Genomic DNA, 19,666 nt, shown 5'->3' with positions numbered 1-19,666 from the left:
ACCAGGGAAATCCCAAGACACTTTTAATATAATGAAAACTTTTATGGGTCAGGGGAAGACTTATCACAATGAGTTCGAATTTTGCTTCCCAAGCTTTTTGGTCAAAAGGCCACACACCCCAGCTACTGATGGATTTGCTGAAGCCAACAGAAACAGGTTGGATGGGAGAGGAGAGAGTGTGACTGCATTAGACCATGGGTGGGAGCAGAGAAGGACCCATTAGAACCTCCAGCTGGTTCCTATTCACTGAAGTTAGGGACTGACTCCTGTCTGGTATGCAAAACCATTAAGGGGATATTATTAGCCTTCATCTGATCTTGACAAGATAATTTTTTGTGATTATAATAAAAAGACAAACTGATTAAGCTGCATCTGGGTTAACTTTCCTAAATAACAAATTGGCAGACAGCCTGGAAACAATGTAAATTCTGCTTCATTAAAATTACAATCACAGCTGATTTTTCTTCTACCTAGCTGGCTACTGAGAAATAAAATTTTGATGGTTGTATGCCTCATGTAGAACAGCAACATATAGTAAATTTTCACATAAATTCCCATAGATGGGACTGGAGGTAACCACATAGGAAAACGGGAAGCCAGGAGAAAAAGCTACAGCGAGTGCTGGCCCTTTCCAGAGCGCCTTCATACTCACAACACTGTTCTATTAAAAGGTCAAGAAAGGAGGCTTGCCAAGAACCTCTTTTTTTGGAAAGGTAAATAAAGGAGTTTATTTGCATATTAAGTAATCATAGAAACATTTTACAGTATAGCTTTCATTCACTAAAAACTGGCACATGATAGTTTATTTGCATAAGCATTTTTCTTCCCCAACTGAACTTAGAACCCAGGGAACATGTTGCAAGAAAAATAACAATAAAATATTTTCTCTACCAACTTTGAAAAAAGCCAAAGGAGTAACATCATGGTGTGTTTGCTTGGCATCAAATTTGTTTTGACTTATTGTCTTTAGAAAGGGCCTAAAAGTTAAAAAAAGAAAAGGGAATAAAAGTCAAAATTGACTTTGTTTCAAGTCATTATGTACAACAGTAGTTTGGGACCATGCAAGACAGAAAAGTTTGGAAGGAGAGGTCATAAGAGAAAGGTAAGACGACTTCATTTTGAAAGATGTCCAACACATACTTAGAAATATAAGATTGGCTCCCTCTTTCACAAGGCATCTCAGAGGAAAAGCAGATGCTTCAGGATCAAGATAGGTATCTTCTTCCCAGTCACTAGCTGCCAGAAACTCACTGAAATAGACAATGAACAAAAACTTCATACCTTTGTTTAGAAGCCTATGGACACAGAAGTTGCTGATGATGCTCTGAGTGAAAAGTAGAAGGGTTATGTGGCTTGAATCAGTGGTGGGAATGACAAACAAGGTTTCCTTATGATCCAGTGTGTCCTGATCCATGGTCATGTTCATCTGCTACTGAGTAGGGGGTTTTCCTGTGATAGATCAAGGAGAATAGGAGAAAGAAATGGTAATTTGTGTGTTCGAAACTTGGTTATTTTTTAAAAGGGAGAGTAGGAAATTCCTCGAAGGATACTGCTGTGCCTCACTGCTTAGGCCCCCAAAAGCTAAAAGCATCTGTAAAGTTTTCAATCTCTCTAAAAAGATGATGTCCGTCAAGATGCTGTTAGAAAATCACTGCACAAAGAAATTAAGAAACCCAGAACCAGAGTGCCCAAATTCTATGTCCTGTTACTCCATGCATTCTGCACACTGCTCTGAAGAAACAGCTTACTAATAAAAATAAGGAAGAGGTTGAAGAATACACTAAACTTTTGGCCCAGAGAATGGAAGACCAAGGAGAAATGCCAGGCACATTTCCAAGAGACAGAGGCTACTCTCTCTAAGAGCTCTTATGCTAGTCTGAGTCAAGTCAAAAATAAGATTTTCTAAGAGTAACAAATAAATAAGATCAGATTTTTAAAAAAAGAAAGAAAATATGGTATCAAAGCTTGGATAAAAGGAGTGAAAATGTAAATTCTTTGCAAACACAGATAACATAAATAAAGTTAGAAGAGAAACAATGGGCAAAAAGATTTGAACCACATGTAAGAAACAAAAGATTGGTTTTCAGTAAACTTCTACCAATTAATAAGAAAAAGGCAAAGACTGAACAAGAATTTCACAGAGGAGGAAACAAAAATGATCATTAAACATAAGGAAAGACACTCAGTCCATTAATAGCCAAGGGAATGGATATTAAAAGCACAATATATATATCATTTTATACCCTTCAGGTTAGCAACAAATTTTTTTTAAATTTGATGATGTCCAAGTATCATGTAAACAGGTTCAAGTGGCCACACACTTCACATGCCAGGCTCGCGTGAGCAGCATTTCCTGGGAAACATTCAAGGGACAGGAGCAGGTACCCTGGAACACCTCACAGCAATCTAGTAGAGCCCAACTCTGACTGAGGTCTAGGAAAACAACTCAGATCCTTGGGCTATGATGCTTTTATGCAGCGGGATTGAGAAAGGCCAACCCCTTCTCTGGGGGGATTAAACGCCAAGTTTCAATAGCAACATCATATGCAGAACCTTTGCTACAGTTCTAAGCTGCCAGTTTGGTGTTCACAGTTGGAAGGAATGCCCTTTCTTGGTAGTCAGATAGGTGCACGTAGTGGCAAGTCAGCAAAGAATCTGCCTCCGTGCTTTCATAGTTGAAGCGGTGGCCCCTCGACTGGAATGATGGAGTGAGGAACTGGGGTCCAAGCCTTGAGACTGCCAAGTATTGGTGGCCTTAAACATAGGTCATAGCCAGTTTCCATGGAGCTTTGCAGGAGCCCAGCTCTCTTTGGGAAGCCAATCTACAGGAGATCAGTTTTGGACAAGTTAACCCTTCCTTACCTCTCACAAGGATTAGCAAGTGTTTGGGGAAAAAGGTGGTTTCATACAACATCAACAGAGGTTTTACATTTTACAGCTGTTTTGGTGGGGAGTGTGGTGGACAAGTGACCTACTTCCTGTTCTCTGACAATGCCCCCAAAAGATTACAAGACCCCACAGAAGAATGGCTACAAGTTTCCAGTCTCTCCAAAGACCTCTATGCCTAAATCATAATCAAAAAAGCTGTAGAGTTACCCAGACCTGAATGGAATGCGTGGCTTGGACAATGGATATTTCAGTACTAACTAGTGGAAACAGATAACCAATATCCATAGATCTCAAGAAACTCTTGAAACTTGTTTATAATATTGGATCCCTGATGCAACCTTGAAGAGGAAGAGCTTAAAGAATGATGAATGAGCTGCCCAGCAGCCCAATGGGGAGGGAAGAGTTGGACATTGAGTTGATTTAAAGAAAATAAAGAATTGCTATGTTTCTCACAAAAACATTTTAATTTACAAAGTTCAAGTCCAGGAAAATTTTCTTTTACTTTATCTTTTAACATGTCATATCGTATTCAAGGGAAATAAATATTGCTTTAAAAGTTCTGTGATTTGCTAATGTTTCATAGTGGTTGTGAGTATTTGAGGTAAAACCAACCAGGTTTCAAATTACTCCATGATAAGTGCTTGAGGTATGATTTTTAATTTTTTAAGCTGTAGTTTCTACAAATGTAAGATAGGGATTGTTATTAATCATTAAGATTAATGAGACAATGTTTATAAAGCACCTATTAGCACATTGATCTCAATCAGTGGTACTTTAAGGATAATATTCACATTATATGAAACTGAGAAAATAAAAAAGGAGAAAAGATCACCCATAAACTGATCACCCTAGCACAAGTACCATCATTTTGGATACTTTCCTTTTGAGGTAGATTTTTAACTTTAGGGATTATTTTGTTAGTTGCCATGCCAGCTTCACGAGGGTAGAACCTCAGCACCTTTCATAGTTAATGATAAAAATATTACTGAATTTTTGGGAATTCCCTGGTGGTCCAGTGGGTGGGACTCCACACTTTTGCTGCCGAGGGCCCAGGTTCAGTCCCTGGTTGGGGAACGAGGATTCCCACAAGCTGTGCAGCACAGCCAAAAAACCCCCAAAATCTGCATTTTTGAATTAACCAATAAGTTGGAGTTAGTTTGTATGTTTTTCATATTTGGTCTGGTAATAAAATGCAAGAAGCTCTCAAATAGGCAGAAATGTTCTTTTAAAAACATATTTGATATAGTTTTTCCAAAAAAAAAATGAAGACTTTCATTTTTAAGTTGCCTATATCATTTCAAAATATTTCAAAAGCATGATTAGGCAGCCTCAAATGTGTGAAGAATATTCTTCAACTCATTTTTAAGCACTCCACTTTTAAGCTTTTCGTTATTGTTCCTAATACATGTAAATAAAGATACTTTTTTTAAAGTGGTATTGTATATGAAGAATCCAATTGCTTTATATATTTGAAAGGGCAGTTCCTCTTTTTTTTTTGTCTCTTTAAAAATAAATATGCATGTGGAATTGCTGGCTTACTTAAGATTCTTGAAACGTGTTTTTTTCCCCAAGGATTTCCTCATATCCTTTCTGAGCTTAGTGAAGTTACTGCTTCAGCAAAAGGCACATCATTGCTTGCCATTATGCTCATTTTGTACTTTCCTAGATAGTGTTCATTTCCTTCCTATCATTAGTTAAGAGATGACTCAAGAGCAGCTTAGGTAGCCTATACTCCAGCTCAGTACTCATTTAGAGTATCTGTGATGTAGACAAGAGGAAGCTAACTTTTAAACCCATAAACTGAATCTGGGGGAGTTAGGGCAATCTCTAGAAGACATTCTGGGCCTCAGTCAGGAATATAGGCTTGCTGGTGACCCATCTCTTGACACTCTTTCCCGTGTGCTTCTACACGTACCCTGACTAAATCTTTCAGCAGAGACTAGCCAGACCTCCTCCTTCTTCCTCTGGTTTAATGATAACTTAGCACCCCAGTGAGATTCATTTTCCCCCATGTTGGTAAGTCTCAATAACATCACAGACAAAACCAACATGTACAATCATCCTTGATCCATACATTATTCCTCTTCATTCTTCATTTGTTAGTATATTTGACTATTTTACTTATAATTGGCAGCTTTAGCAACAGATTCTTGGGAGAAGATACAAAATAAATCTTGGTTTTAGATTTCATCATTGAATCCTGATTGAATAAAAATTCAAAGTTTCATGTACTTAGAGAAAGCACTATTAGAATTTCATTTTGCAGAATATATCCAAGTAATAGCTGAAATAAGTCCTTATAAACTGGCTCATTTCAGAAATACTGGAAAAACAAAAAGTAGATACAGAGAAAAAAAATTAAATCAGTAAATAGAAGCTGTATTCAAGTGATATGTATAACAAACATAAGTACTCTTATAACTTGAAAATTAATAATAGTAACTAAAAATAAACAACTCATCTGTAGAACATTTCTTTAAGATGAGGCATTTAACAAACTTCTACTTCTTTCTACCCACCCACCCCCTGCCCTTCATCATTTTGTTAATACAGTGTAAATGTTTAGTTTCACCTACTTGAGACTAAAACATTATTTTGAACATTTGGTGCTTTCTCTTAAGAATCATTTTGACATTTGTGTTGAGCATTGTAATTATAATTACAATAATTTTTTGACCTCTGTTTAACTGAAATGTTTAACTGAAAACAATGCTAGTTTCAGTTAGTGTTGTTGCCCTATGACTACTTCACTCTTCCATTCTTAATTCTGATTCCTTTCTCAGTTTTCATGTACAGGCATACCTTGTTTTACTGTGCTTCACAGATACTGCGTTTTCACAAGTTGAAGGTTTATAGCAACCCAATGTAGAGTAAGTTTCTAGGTGCTATTTTTCCAACAGCATTTGCTCACTTTGTGTCCCTGAGCCACATTTTGGTAATTCTTACAATATTTCACTTTTTCATTATTACTATATTTGTTATGGTGATCTGTGGTCAGTGATCTTTGATACAACTATTGTAATTGTTTTGGGGCACCACAAACTGTGCCCATGTAAGACAGTCCCTTTCCCTCTCCTCATGTCTCTCTATTCCCTGAGACACAACAATATTGAAATTAGGCCACTTAATAACCCTACAATGGCCTCTAAGTGTTCAAGTGAAAGGAAGAGTTGCATGTCCCTCACTTTAAATAAAAAACTGGAAATGATTTAGCTTAGTGAGGGAAGGATGTGGAACGTCAAGATAGGCCAAAAGCTAGGTCTCTTGTGCTAAACAGTTAGCCAGGTTGTGAACGCAAAGGAAAAGTTCTTGAAAGAAATTAAAAGTGCTGTCCAATGAACACACAAATAATAGGAAAGCAAGACAGCCTGATTGCTGATATGGATAAAGTTGTAGTGGTCTGGACAGAAGATCATATCAGCCATACATCCCCTTAAGCCAAAGCCTAATCCATAGCAAGGCCCTCTCTTCAATTCTAGGAAGGCTGAAAGAGGTAAGGAAGTTGCAGAAGAAAAGTCTGAAGCTACCAGAAAGTGGTTCACAAGGTTTAAAGAAAGAAGCCAGAAGCCATCTTCATGACATAAAAAGGCAAGGTAAAGCAGCAAGTGCTGATGTGGAAGCTGTAGCAAGTTATTCAGAAGATCTAGCTAAGATAATGGATGAAGGTGGCTACACTAAACAGTAGATTTTCAATGTGGATAAAACAGCCTTATACTGGCAGCTGATGCCATCTAGGACTTTCATAGTTAGAGAGGAGAAGCCAATGCCTGGCTTCAAAGCTTCAAAGGACAGGCTGGCTCTCCTGCTAGGGGCTAATGCAGCTGGGGACTTTAAGTTGAAGCCAACATTCATTTACCATTCTGAAAATCTTAGGGTCCTTAAGAATTATGCCAAATATACTCTGCTTATGCCCTCTAAATGGAACAATAAAGTCTGGATGATAGCATGTCTGTTTACAACATGGTTTACTGACTATTTTAAGCCCACTGTGAGACCTACTGCTGAGAGAAAAGATTCCTTTCAAAATGCTACTGCTCACTGACAAGGCACCTAGTCACCCAAGAGCTCTGACGGAGATGTACCACAAGATTCATCTTGTCTTGATGCCTGCTAACATAATATCTATTCTGCAGCCCATTCATCAAGGAGCAATTTCAACTTCAAGTCTTATTATTTAAGCAATACATTTTGTAAGGCCATAGCTGCCAGAGTGATTCCTCTGATGAACCTGGGCAAAGTAAATTGAAAACCTTCTGGAAAGTTTAGCAACTTTAGGTACCATTAAGGACATTCATGATTAATGGGAAGAGGTCAAAACATCAACATTAACAAGAATTTGGAAGAAGTTGATTCCATCCTGCATAGATGGCTTTGAGGAGTTCAAGACTTCGGTTGAGGAAGTCACTGAATTCGAAGTGGAGCCTGAAGATGTGAATTGCTGAAATCTCGTGATAAAATTTTAAGGGACTAGGAGTTGCTTCTTATGGATGAGCAGAGAAAGTAGTTTCACGAGATGGAATGTACTCCTGGTGAAGATGCTGTGAAGATTGTTGAAGTGACAGCAAAAGCTTTAGAATATTACAAAGATTTAGTTGATAAAGCAGTGGCAGTGTTTGAGAGGACTGACTCCAATTTTGAAAGTTCTACTGTGCCTAAAATGCTATCAAACAGCACTGCGTGCTACAGAGAAACCATTCATAAAAGGAGGTCAATTGATGAGGCAAACTTCACCACTGTCTTATTTGAAGAAATTGCCATGTGGCACCTCAACCTTCAGCAACCACCACCCTGATCAACCATCAGCCATCGATACCAAGGGAAGACTCACCGCCAGCAAAAAGACTATATCTTGCTGAAGGCTCAGATTATGGTTAGCAGCAAAGTAGTTTTTGTTTGTTTGTTTTGTTTTTTGTTTTCGGTACGCGGGCCTCGCACTCTTGTGGCCTCTCCCGTTGCAGAGTACAGGCTCCGGACGCACGGGCTCAGCGGCCATGGCTCACGGGCCCAGCCGCTCCGCGGCACGTGGGATCTTCCCGGACCGGGGCATGAACCCGTATCCCCTAGCATCGGCAGGCTGATTCTCAGCCACTGCACCACCAGGGAAGCCCCCAATGAAGTAGTTTTGACTTAAGGTATGCACATTGTGTTTTTTAGACATACTGCTACTGCATACTTATTGGACTACAGTCTATAACTTTCATATACACTTTGAAACCAAAAAATTCATGTGACTCTTGTGATATTCACTTTATTCTGGTGATCTAGAACTGAACCCACAATATCTCTGAGGCACACCTTTTGACTTTATTTTCAGTAAGATTATTTGCATTAGTAGACTTTCATATATTGCTGGTATACTTCTTAATTTTGTGCACAGAAGTATGGTACAGTCAGTCAGTGGTTTTATAGCACACAGGTATTTTACTGTAATTAAAAACCTTTGGAAGTTGCCAATGATACACAGGTTATGTGAATGACAGGAAAAAGTAAAGCTAAATACTTATACTCAATTAAAATACTCAATTAACTTGGCAGTTATTTAAAAGACTAATTTGTGTTGGACTTTCTAGGCTTTTGAGAGAAAATAGCTGAATGAATAAGTGCATAACAAATGTGTGACAAATGAATTAGAAAACAGAAAGATTAGGAGAAGGAGAATCAGTTATGTGATGGTGCCTAAATGATTATGCAACAAATGGAAATGTAGACCTTTAACCATTTCTAATAAATCTTTCTAAAATCTTTGATTCAAAACATAACTCAGGGGCTTCCCTGGTGGCGCAGTGGTTGAGAATCCGCCTGCCGATGCAGGAGACACGGGTTCGTGCCCTGGTCCGGGAAGATCCCACATGCCGCGGAGCGGCTGGGCCCGTGAGCCATGGCCGCTGAGCCTGCGCGTCCGGAGCCTGTGTTCCGCAACGGGAGAGTCCACAACAGTGAGAGGCCCGCATACCGCAAAAAAAAAAAAAAAAAAAAAAAAAAAAAAAAAAAAAAAAAACATAACTCAGTCTATCAAAAACTTAGGAGACAACAGAAATAGTCACAGATGTAGAAAACAAACTTATGGTTACCAAGGGGAAAGGGGGGGCAAGAGGGATAAACTGGGAGATTGGGATTGACATACACACATATATAAAATAGATAACTAATAAAAACCTATATAGCACAGGGAACTCTAATCAATACTCCGTAATGACCTATATGGGCACAGAATCTAAAAAAAAGTATATGTATGTATATGTATAACTGATTCACTTTGCTGTACAGCAGAAACTAACACAATATTGTAAATCAACTGTACTCCAATAAAAATTAATTTAAAAAAAACAAAACAAAGAAAAAAAAAACTTAGGAGAAGGAAAGAATATACTGAATACTAAAGGGAGTAAATTGATTTCTCTGCCTCACATGACCACTGACCACACATCTGGAGAATGTTTGTGTAGATTTTATAAGTTATGTGAGTTGATCTGACTCATAGTTAGGAACACATTATTCTTTCAGACTACCAAACTAAGGACAAAACTTCCTTATGATTAGCTTTTCTGCTGTGTTGGATCTCCTGGGAAATAAAATTGACTGTCTCGTCTTTCTAATTAAAAATTTCAGGGAATTCCCTGGCAGTCCAGCGGTTGAGACTCCACGCTTCCACTGCCAGGGGTGCCTGGGTTCGGGGCCATAAGCTGCATGGCACAGCCAAAAAAAAAAAAAAAAAAAATTTCAGGAAGCCTTATCTAGTAATCCAAGTAACAGTACCAGTATAGACAGTTCAGTCAAGTATTCTAGGCCCTAGAGTAGATTCCAGATCCAGATGACCCGATTATTTAGTCAGCATATCTATACTAAACAAATTAATTAATTGCTACTTTCTTCTTTGAAAATACAACCATGGATAGAAGACATATAGAAAAATTAAGCTTTTAAATATAGATGAAGAAAAAGAATTGCTGGGCTCCCCTGGTGGGGCAGTGGTTGAGAGTCCGCCTGCCGATGCAGGGGACGCGGGTTCGTGCCCCGGTCTGGGAGGATCCCACATGCCGTGGAGTGGCTGGGCCCGTGAGCCATGGCCGCTGAGCCTGCGTGTCCGGAGCCTGCGCTCCGCAACGGTGAGAGGCCCGGGTACCGCAAAAAAAAAAAAAAAGAATTGCTGAGAAGTCCATTTTTGCCCAATCACTTAAGTAAATTTCAAGGAAGACAAAAACATAATTATGATGACATCTTGGATTTACAAATTATTCTTTTTATGAAGAACTCAAAGATAATAGTGCAGACAACATTAAGCTAAAATAAAAATCTGCTCACATGAGATGCTGCAATTGTAAATTTTGTTAAAATCGGAGGTTCTAATCTTTTGGACAACAATGCTAAAGTTTTGCTTTTGTGTAACCCAAATAATTACTGTGTCTTAAAACACTTTATCACTTTATCCATTCCCTTAGAACTCATGTGAGAGACTTATTATGCCCTATCATGAGAAGAGGTAGGAGAAGAAGATAAAAAGAGGTGAAGAATATGTCAAACTCTATCTAAAAAGAGGGACTGAGAAGGTAATATTTTCCTAGCATAAGGTACCAATGCTCAAATAAAGCTGGTATTTTGGAGCCAATCAAGAAATCAGCCAATAAATGTAGTCTGAATACCTTCTTTCTTTCCTAGAGGTGTAAAAGGATGCCATGTGGGCTCCTCCAGCTTTGGAGGAACTCCAGAGAAATATCTCACCAAAGTTTCATGGCAGATAGGGGGCCAAATGCATTCTGGATAATATTCTTGTGGTGTGTGAAGAAGGTGTTAAAGAGCCAAAGAAAGTCATTTTCAGGTTTCTCTGAGCCAGAATTTTCTTTAAAAAAACAAACCTCACAAAAGATAGAAAGTCAAACCTGACAGATTCCAGATGAGGTTTAGTATTTTAGTATATCCAACCTGTAACCACATCATTCCATTTCTTAATGGAGACGAGGCTTTGTTATGCTAGCCTCTCATTACCTATGGGAAGCAACACATCAGAAACAGAACGAACAGGGGGCTGGAAATGCATCTGAGAAGAAAAAGTGAAGGGGCTCAACTCAGGAGCAAAGACATTTGGCATAGATTGGGCTTCTGACACCCACGATGGTGTACTGGAACTCTCCAGAAGGTCTTGTAGGATTTTAAATATGTGTAAGATAAAGATTCTTAGAAAATTCCCCACTGAGAAAACAGGGTACATACCAAAGGTTTATTGGCACTGACCACTGATACACTCTGCTACTGCAGCCCTTGCACAGCTGCTTAAAATGAGAGGCGAGAAACACGGAGGAGAGAAAAAGGAGAAAAGCCTTTGGAAAGCACAAAAGCCTCCAAACAGTTCCAATCTTAGAGTGTTATGATGTTAAAATATGAGGAACATTATCAGGAGATGAAAGTTCATAGAGGCCTCAGCTTCGTGTTGGATAAACAGGAACATATGCCCAGGCTCAGAAATATTTCAAATGTGTTGTAAAACTTCGCTCAGTTAGGAGAGAAATGTTAGAGTTCAACTGTGAAAAATTCAATTGCATATTTGAAAAAAAGCAGGTGCTGGGAAAGACCACAAACTTTCCGAGTGTGTCAGCACCATACACCACAATAGCAAACAGAAGTGAAAATGTTATTAAGGCTTAGAAAGGTTTTCTGAGTGATACATCACATGAGCCCAAGTAGTAGTTACATGTCATCATGGAAATGTATTCCTCTGAGGGAAAAATAAAAATCGAAAGGAGGGAAATTACGACACTGCAAATATTTCACAGTCGGCCTTTTTGGGAAATGTATAAAATCGAGGGAAATTTGTGCTGAAGTCTCTACATACCAGAAGTGAGAGATCTCTGTTGAGGGAGTTTAACTGAAAGGAAGAAAGAATTTTACCCACAAAATCTAAGCATAAAATTAGCTCAGCAGAGAAGTCCTATTCCAAAGGAATTTTATTTGCTGATTTCTGAGTTGTGATGGCAGAGGAAAGGATGCATAGCTAATCAAAATCTTTTCTTAATCCCCTTACGGAAGAGATTTTTTTTTTTTTTTTTTTTTTTGTGCTACGCGGGCCTCTCTCTGTTGTCGCCTCTCCCGTTGCGGAGCACAGGCTCCGGACGCGCAGGCTCAGCGGCCATGGCCCACGGGCCTAGCCGCTCCGCGGCACGTGGTATCTTCCCGGACCGGGGCACGAACCCGTGTCCCCTGCATCGGCAGGCGGATTCTCAACCACTGCGCCACCAGGGAAGCCCTGGAAGAGATTTTTTAATGTAGTTATGCCATTCCTCTTCGAAGTAGCTTATATCTCTATCTCTTTAGTGTCCACTTCACTAAGAACCGTATTCCTTGAAAAGTGAGGAAGAGCCATTAAACGTTGATTGCTCATCTGAGCAACAACCCAGTCCCAGCATGGAAAACAGAGGGAGAGTCCAGCAGTTTCAGGAACCCTAGGGGAGGTCGATGTTGGGGAGCAGGACTGGCTTTGCTTCCAATGTAAGGACTGTCACCTGTTCAAGTTGCAGGGCTCTCATCCACTGTCCCAGCCACACAGGGTCACCCCTCCACTGGGGCCACTCAACATGCAATGCCAAGCCTTGCCCTGCCCCATCCCCAAACCCTACCTCCTAAACTCTGGGCTTTTACTTTTAAATCTTACAATTTACAAATTGTCTAGAACAGTGTCCACACAGACATTGATGAGAATTATGGAAATCTGAGCACTTGATTAAAATTACTCCTCTTGCTTCGTCTCTTGCCTTGAAGCCTTACAGGGCTTTCTGTGAATCTGGAAAAATAGTCTATGCTACTACGTCACTGGGTCAAGGGGTTAAACTTCCAAATTAACATCTGCATTTATATTGGTTGCGAAAGAATTTAGAGAGAAGAGAAAGTAGTCTGGCAGAGTTGCAGGGTCAAGGGAAGCATTTTAGAGCTCATCACTCTTCTTTTGAAATTTGCATTGTTAAATCAACAATACCATTTCCTCATTGCAGTGACCTCCTGGAAACTGTTTTCTCATTAAATATTTGGAGGAAAAAAATTTAAATACAGTAAAAATGCAAACACACACACACACACACAAAATCATCATGCATGTACTATTCACATACCATAACTAACAAATGCTTATAGGTTGTCACTTTGTTTCAGATTTTTAAAAAATAGAGTATTTCAGAAAAATTTGAAATAGTATTTGTTACTTTTCTCCACCCTGTACCCCTCCCTCCCTCCCTCTCCAGATGCTATCATTATTTGATTTGTATACTTCTAGGTCTTGTATATACTTCTAGGTCATTTTATAACATATATCTATGTATAAATAATATATGATATTGCTTTGGATGTTCTTTTAATTATTCATATATGCACTCATTCTGTGCATATTCTTCAACTTGCTTTTTATCACTCAACAATGTGTTACATGAACAATGTGTAAGTAGCTTGTTCACTTTAACTGCTAGGTAGCATTTCATTATATAATTGACCATACCATAAATTTTCCCATTCCCCTATTAGATATTTCCCATTTTTCACTATTATGTGCAATACTGTATGAATATCCTTATACACATCTCTACACACTTTCATCTTTACTACCTAGTACCAACTGGTTCTCTAAAGGGTTATGTGAATTTACATTCCCACCAGAAATGTTTGATAATTCTTTCTCTATGTGCTCACCAACATTTTATATTTATATTGTCAGACCATTTGCCAATCTGACGGGCATAAAATAAAATCTCCCTATTTTAATTTAAATTTCCTTAATGATTGCCAAACTGGAAGATTTTTTCATAATCATTGGCCATTTAGCTTTCCTATTTTGTGAGTTGCTCTTTCATGTATTTTTATCCAATTTTCTTTTGAGATGTTTGTCTTTTTGTCATATTTATAGGAGTTCTTTATATATTCTGTATACTACTATTATATCTCATATATGTTTGTAAAAATCTCTTCTCTATATGGTGTCTGTTTTATAACTTTCTCATGACTTTTCAGAAGGACATTTTAATACTGATATATCAGGTTTTTTCTTAATGAATTATGGTTTTTGTGTTTTGTTTAAAATATACTGTATTATAACTGCATGTATAAGCATATATACATAAAAGATACAAAGAAAAATGTTTAAATTTATACACACACAAATATCATGCACATATTCATCTACAGAAGTTTAAGTCACCAAATTCATTGGGTGCTTTCACTAAAAAATCTATGCTCTTCAGCTGGGTCTACTCTGTTGCTCAGCAATTGTTTTTCACCTCAAATTGAGTGCCAACCATATTTAGGAAGGCAGTATAGGATTTGGCATCAGAGAGACCTAACAGCAAGTCACAGCTTTTGCCACTTACTAAGTGTATGACCCTAACCTCTCCATGCCTCAGTCTCTTTATCTGAAACATAGTTTTTATCATAGTAACTATCACAAAGATTCCTCCGTCTTGATCTTCTCATGCATAAAAGAGGTGAAAATAATGGCACTCTTCTAAGCCCTTTACAATTAACTCACTTGATCCTTACAAAAACATAATGAAGGGGGCACTATTATCATCTCCATTTTACAGATGAGGAAACTGAGGCATCGAGAAGGTAACTAACTTGATCAACGCCATATAGTTAATACATAGCAGAAGCAGGATTTAAACTTCCAGAACCCATGTTCTATAGCACGTCACTGTACTGCCTCCCAACAATTATTCCTTATAAGTAAATGAAGAAATGAATGTAAAACACTTAGCCTACTGTTTCATCTATAGATGGGCTCTATAAGTGGTATTTATTTTTATACCATAAAGGCTATTCTAAATTTGTCACTTTACTCTAGACTTGAATATGTACTCACAGATGACCTTACATTAGTATGACCCAATATCTTCTGTAGAACCCTAGAGCCATGGCATCTATGAATCGCCTATTAAAATTGTCATATCAGGCTTTTGCCTTTCCTTCCTCCTCCTTTAAAACACCTCTGAGTGGGCTTCCCTGGTGGCGCAGTGGTTGAGAGTCCGCCTGCCGATGCAGGGGACACGGGTTCGTGCCCCGGTCTGGGAAGATCCCACTTGCCGCGGAGCGGCTGGGCCCGTGAGCCATGGCCGCTGAGCCTGCACGTCCAGAGCCTGTGCTCCGCAACGGGAGAGGCCACAACAGTGAGAGACCCGCAAACCGGAGAGGCCACAACAGTTAGAGACCCGCAAACCGCAAAAAAACAAAACAAAAACAACACCTCTGAGAAACCTCACCTGCCTTAACTTTTACTTTCAGAGTTAGGACACTGAAACAAGTGCACTTTCCAATTTCTTCTTCTGATCTGCAAATAAAGCACCTAGTATAAAGCCTGGAATATAGCAGGCTTGTTGAATAAATGACAGATTTTATTATTTGGATTCTCTGGTGTCAATGTGCAACAGGATAATCACTTCCTCTTCATAGACTGCCTTGGATTTCTGTAGCAGCATGAGTGAGAGGTGGGTATAAGGAACAATGGGACATTAGAAGAAAGTTCATCTTCTCCTTTCCTTCCAAAAGAGAAAGAATTTCATCTTCTTTCCCAAGGTAACTCCTCTATTTATGTCAATGACCTTACCCACTTTTGCCTCTTCTAGTACCTTAACCCGTCTTTCAAGTTTTCAACTTTTTGTCCTATTCTAGTCTCTAAAACTCTATTTTATTGACCCTAAGATATCATCACTTGTAAAGAAAAATAAACATTGCCATTAAACTAGGCTAGAACACTTTATCACTCACATATATCTCTCTTGAGCCTACACAGAAAGGAAAATGTAGGCAAATAAGTTGAACAAGTTATTCCTAAAACTCTGCATTCACAGGTCGATTCCTCTCTTACTCAGGATTGTTGAGGATATTTTTCCACACAATATTACACTCTGCACTATCAAAAGTGTTATACGCCATTTCCTATGACTGCTCCACCGTTGGCTCCAAGATGTTCTTTCAATTGCCTCCCCATCCTCTAAGCTTTGACATGCATGTGCTGACAGTGACTAAAAGTCATGACTGCTGCCTCGCTAACAGCAACTGCAAAATGCATCCCGATATCAGAAATATGAAAATGTGAACCAAGAAAAAGTATGCCATAGAAACAATAAAATATAGACGGCCATCCTCTCCTTGACTTATAAACATGATAAAGTCACCTCATAAATTAATGAGAAAATTAAACATTAGAGGTAGGAAGGTAGTAACGAAAAGGAAACAGGAACAAAATTTCTTTCTCTCTCTTCAAACCAACAGTGTGTTTATCGATTTAATAACATTTATTCAGATTTATTTATCAAAGATTCTGATCCAATATGCTTACTTTGTTCTTTGTGTTCAATATGATTTTTCTGTACATCATACACTTTTCAAAAATCTAACTATACAAGTGAGCTTTTCTTTCATAGGATAATGATTTTTATGGCTTTATCAAGGTTATAATATTTATAATATGCTTTACAGTATATTTAAATATATTTTGTATTATTTAACTATACTTTAAACGATTAATTCACAGACCTTCCCAAAATGCTGAATGTACCTAACCAATCCAATTTTTAAAAATTCTATTGTTTGGGACAAAAATGATAAATGATTTCCATATGTGATTGAAGAAAATATCTGCAAAATTTGTTTTTCAAAATTGGTGATATTTTACTTGCTCTTGGTGAAAAATTTCTGGCAAAACTTCTGAGATTATAAACTAGCTGCTTTAAAACTTTGAGAAACTGAATTTGCTTTTTAAGTATAAGTAAATTGTTTACTATATAGTTTCAAAAGATATCTTTATAATAATTATATGAAAATTATTTAATTTTTCTCATTTCATACAAATTGTTGTATTGACCTATTTCTTGAAGTCCTGAATTGTCTTGAGTTTTTTCACCCAGAACAATGGAGCATTTTAAAGCATAGGGCAAAGAGTCAAAGAAATAAAAATTAAAACAATGGAGTTCTTTTCTTTCCCCATCCTCATCTGGCAGAGACAGTAATACCTACTAGATATTTCACTTACTCCTTTCATTTTCTATCACACCCTTGCAGTGAAGTAGAGCCATGTAATTCACTCTGGCCAAGGTGGAATGTGGAAGTCAAGTATGCCACTTCCAAATCGAGGCAATTAAAAGCCATTGTAAGATTTTCTAATCTCTCCCTTCTCTTACTTTGAAAATTGAGCAGGCAGGGCATTCCAACCTTTGCAGCCACAGGATGATGGAGCTTCCATCAGCCTGGGTCCATAAGTGAATGTGTGGTACAGAGCCCTCCACTGACCCATTTGGGATATGTAACATGAGCAAGAAATGTTAAGTATTTGTAGTATTAAGCCACTGAGATTTGGGGATTTTTGTTACTGCAGCATAAATTAGTCAATCCTAACTGATACACATTCTGAAAGATTCAGGACATGTTAAATGAAACAAGTGTCAAGGACATAATATAGTAAAAGGTAATATAGTTTGTTTTTGTATATGGAATTAGAGTATTTTATAAATTTTCTTCATTAAAATTTTATTTCTTCTGATTTTTAAAAATAATCATGCCTTTTAATACATAAAATTATTTTTTTTCACATTGTAAAAACGTTTAGAACAAAACAAATTATATATTGATATACTGCTCAATTAATAAACAACTTCATGAATGAATACACAGAAAACACAAAAACATATCTAAATTTTACCAGCTCTTTTATATGGTAATAATTTTTTTTAATGGAATATAGAGATGTACAGACAGACAAGGTTGCTCAGTCTGTTTTTGGGGGGAGGGGTGAGGGTGAGGTGAGTGGGTGCTTATATGCTGAGACCCCCAAGGCAAGTGAAAGAAGATTATTGGTGGTGGTAGGAAAGTTGTGGTACCATACAATGTGGGATAGAACATTAAGAACAAATGTCTTCTCCTAAGTGAAGTAAGTCAGAAAGAGAAAGACAAATACTATATGACATCATTTATATGTGGAATCTAAAATATGACACAAATGAACATATGTACAAAACAGAAATAGACACACAGACATAGAGAACAGACTTGTTGTTGCCAAGGGGGGTAGGGGGCATGGGGGAGGGATGGATTGGGAGTTTGGGATTAGCAGATGCAAACTATTATATATAGGATAGATTATATTCAATATCCTGTCATAAACCATAATGGAAAAGAATATGAAAAAGAATGTGTGTGTGTATATATATATATATATATATATATATATACACACACACACACACACACATAAGTGACTCACTTTGCTGCACAGCAGAAATCAACACAACGTTGTAGATCAACTATATTTCAATAAAATTTTTTTTAAAAGAACAAATGCCCTCTCAATGGAAAATGCCTTGAATGTAAGTAATGAAGCTGGAGATGAAGAGCAGAACCTTGAATGATCCAAACAGCAGCAGAGGTAACGCCTGAGCAGAGTATAGCATTTATGTAAAAGTTTTGTGGCCCTCATGAAATTCTAAAAGTGTTCTTCAGTCTGCCCAGACACTGACCCCTTTTCTTTTGGCTCCCCTTAGCTTCTCTTTCTTTCTTACCTGGTCTCTGGGCCTTCTATAACTTTCTCTCTTCCATTCTATTTTCTGCTTATTTTATTCTCAGGAACCACCATGGCCTCAGGATATTTTCCATTACTCAGAAATTTTTCCATTACTATAAAAGCAGTCAGGGTGGCAAACAGAATATGCATGGCCTTTCAGATGAAAGTAAAGTTGGAAGAATTTCTTCCTGTTCCCTCATGGCGAAGAGTGAAGGTTGTCGAGAACATGAATGTTCCCCATTTCGTGAAGGTTATTGCCCCAGAGGTAGAAGATTGTTTTCCCTGATATTGGCTAGCCCAGTGGGGTAAATGTTAGGATTGGGAGCTTTCCTTTGTTGCAGCACAAACACTGACTATTCCGTTTACTTGTTTTCTACTCAATAGGGCAAATCCATAAGCAGGGAGCTCCCTAGTTTTCTGACATGACGTTGATGTAAAGCTTAAAAGATACTCTTCTTAAAAGCAGAGAGAGATGAATGGGGGTTTGATTCTGTGCCATGGTGATAATGAGGATCGGCTAAGGAGGTCTGTGACTGGCAGAACTGGTGTGTGCTTTAAGACACACAGTGGTGCCAAGGAACAATACAAAGTGTGAGAACAAGCAGACTGAGTCACGATCCACTGCAGATTCTAAATGGTACACTTCTGCCTCTATATATAGCATGTCAAAAGTGTCATTTCTGCTGTCATGAGAACTTTTTAGACCGTCACCACCATAAGTACCGCAACAACAGTAGCATTTCCTTCTATTAACTACATCTGAATCCCACAGCAAGATGTAGCTTCCCCTGACACATCTGACTTGGGGAATATTAAGCTGGGAGAATCTCTGGGGAAAACGGGCACTGTTTCTCGATTCTATGTAAAGAAAAGTCGTTCTGGTTGACAAAGACTACGGAGTGTTGTACTTTTTTGGATCTGGCTGTCAGAAATCTCCAAGTATGGTGTGAAAGATGTATAATATTCTTTCGGCAAGGCTATTTTTTTTAACGGGTATTATGTGGGCTTGAAAACAGAATGGGAGCGCCCTCGTTAATAATCCTTCTGCATCCCAATCCTGCAGCTGACGTGCTGGAGGCGAGGGGCTGTCACATTTTCAAATGTAGGGGGAAAGAAAAACACTGTAAAGGGTCACATGTATTTCTCTTCTGTTATTTCTGCCTTTAAAAAAATATCTCATTGGTTCATTTGGGGGAAAAGCTCTTATTTATACAGATACATTATACAATAAAGTCTTCCTTTGTTACATAA

The 19,666-nt window shown here is 38.1% G+C and overlaps 1 pseudogene; it reads left to right on the top strand.

Moving 5' to 3' along the window:
• The first annotated feature begins 1,036 nt into the window (after positions 1-1,036).
• LOC131752827 (small ribosomal subunit protein eS6-like) lies at positions 1,037-1,860 on the top strand (annotated as a pseudogene).
• The last annotated feature ends 17,806 nt before the right edge of the window (positions 1,861-19,666 follow it).

The sequence above is a fragment of the Kogia breviceps genome, chromosome 3 (genome assembly GCF_026419965.1).
Source record: "Kogia breviceps isolate mKogBre1 chromosome 3, mKogBre1 haplotype 1, whole genome shotgun sequence".
In the NCBI taxonomy this organism is placed as follows: Eukaryota; Metazoa; Chordata; class Mammalia; order Artiodactyla; family Physeteridae; genus Kogia; species Kogia breviceps.
This window is presented reverse-complemented; position numbering and strand designations above follow the sequence as displayed.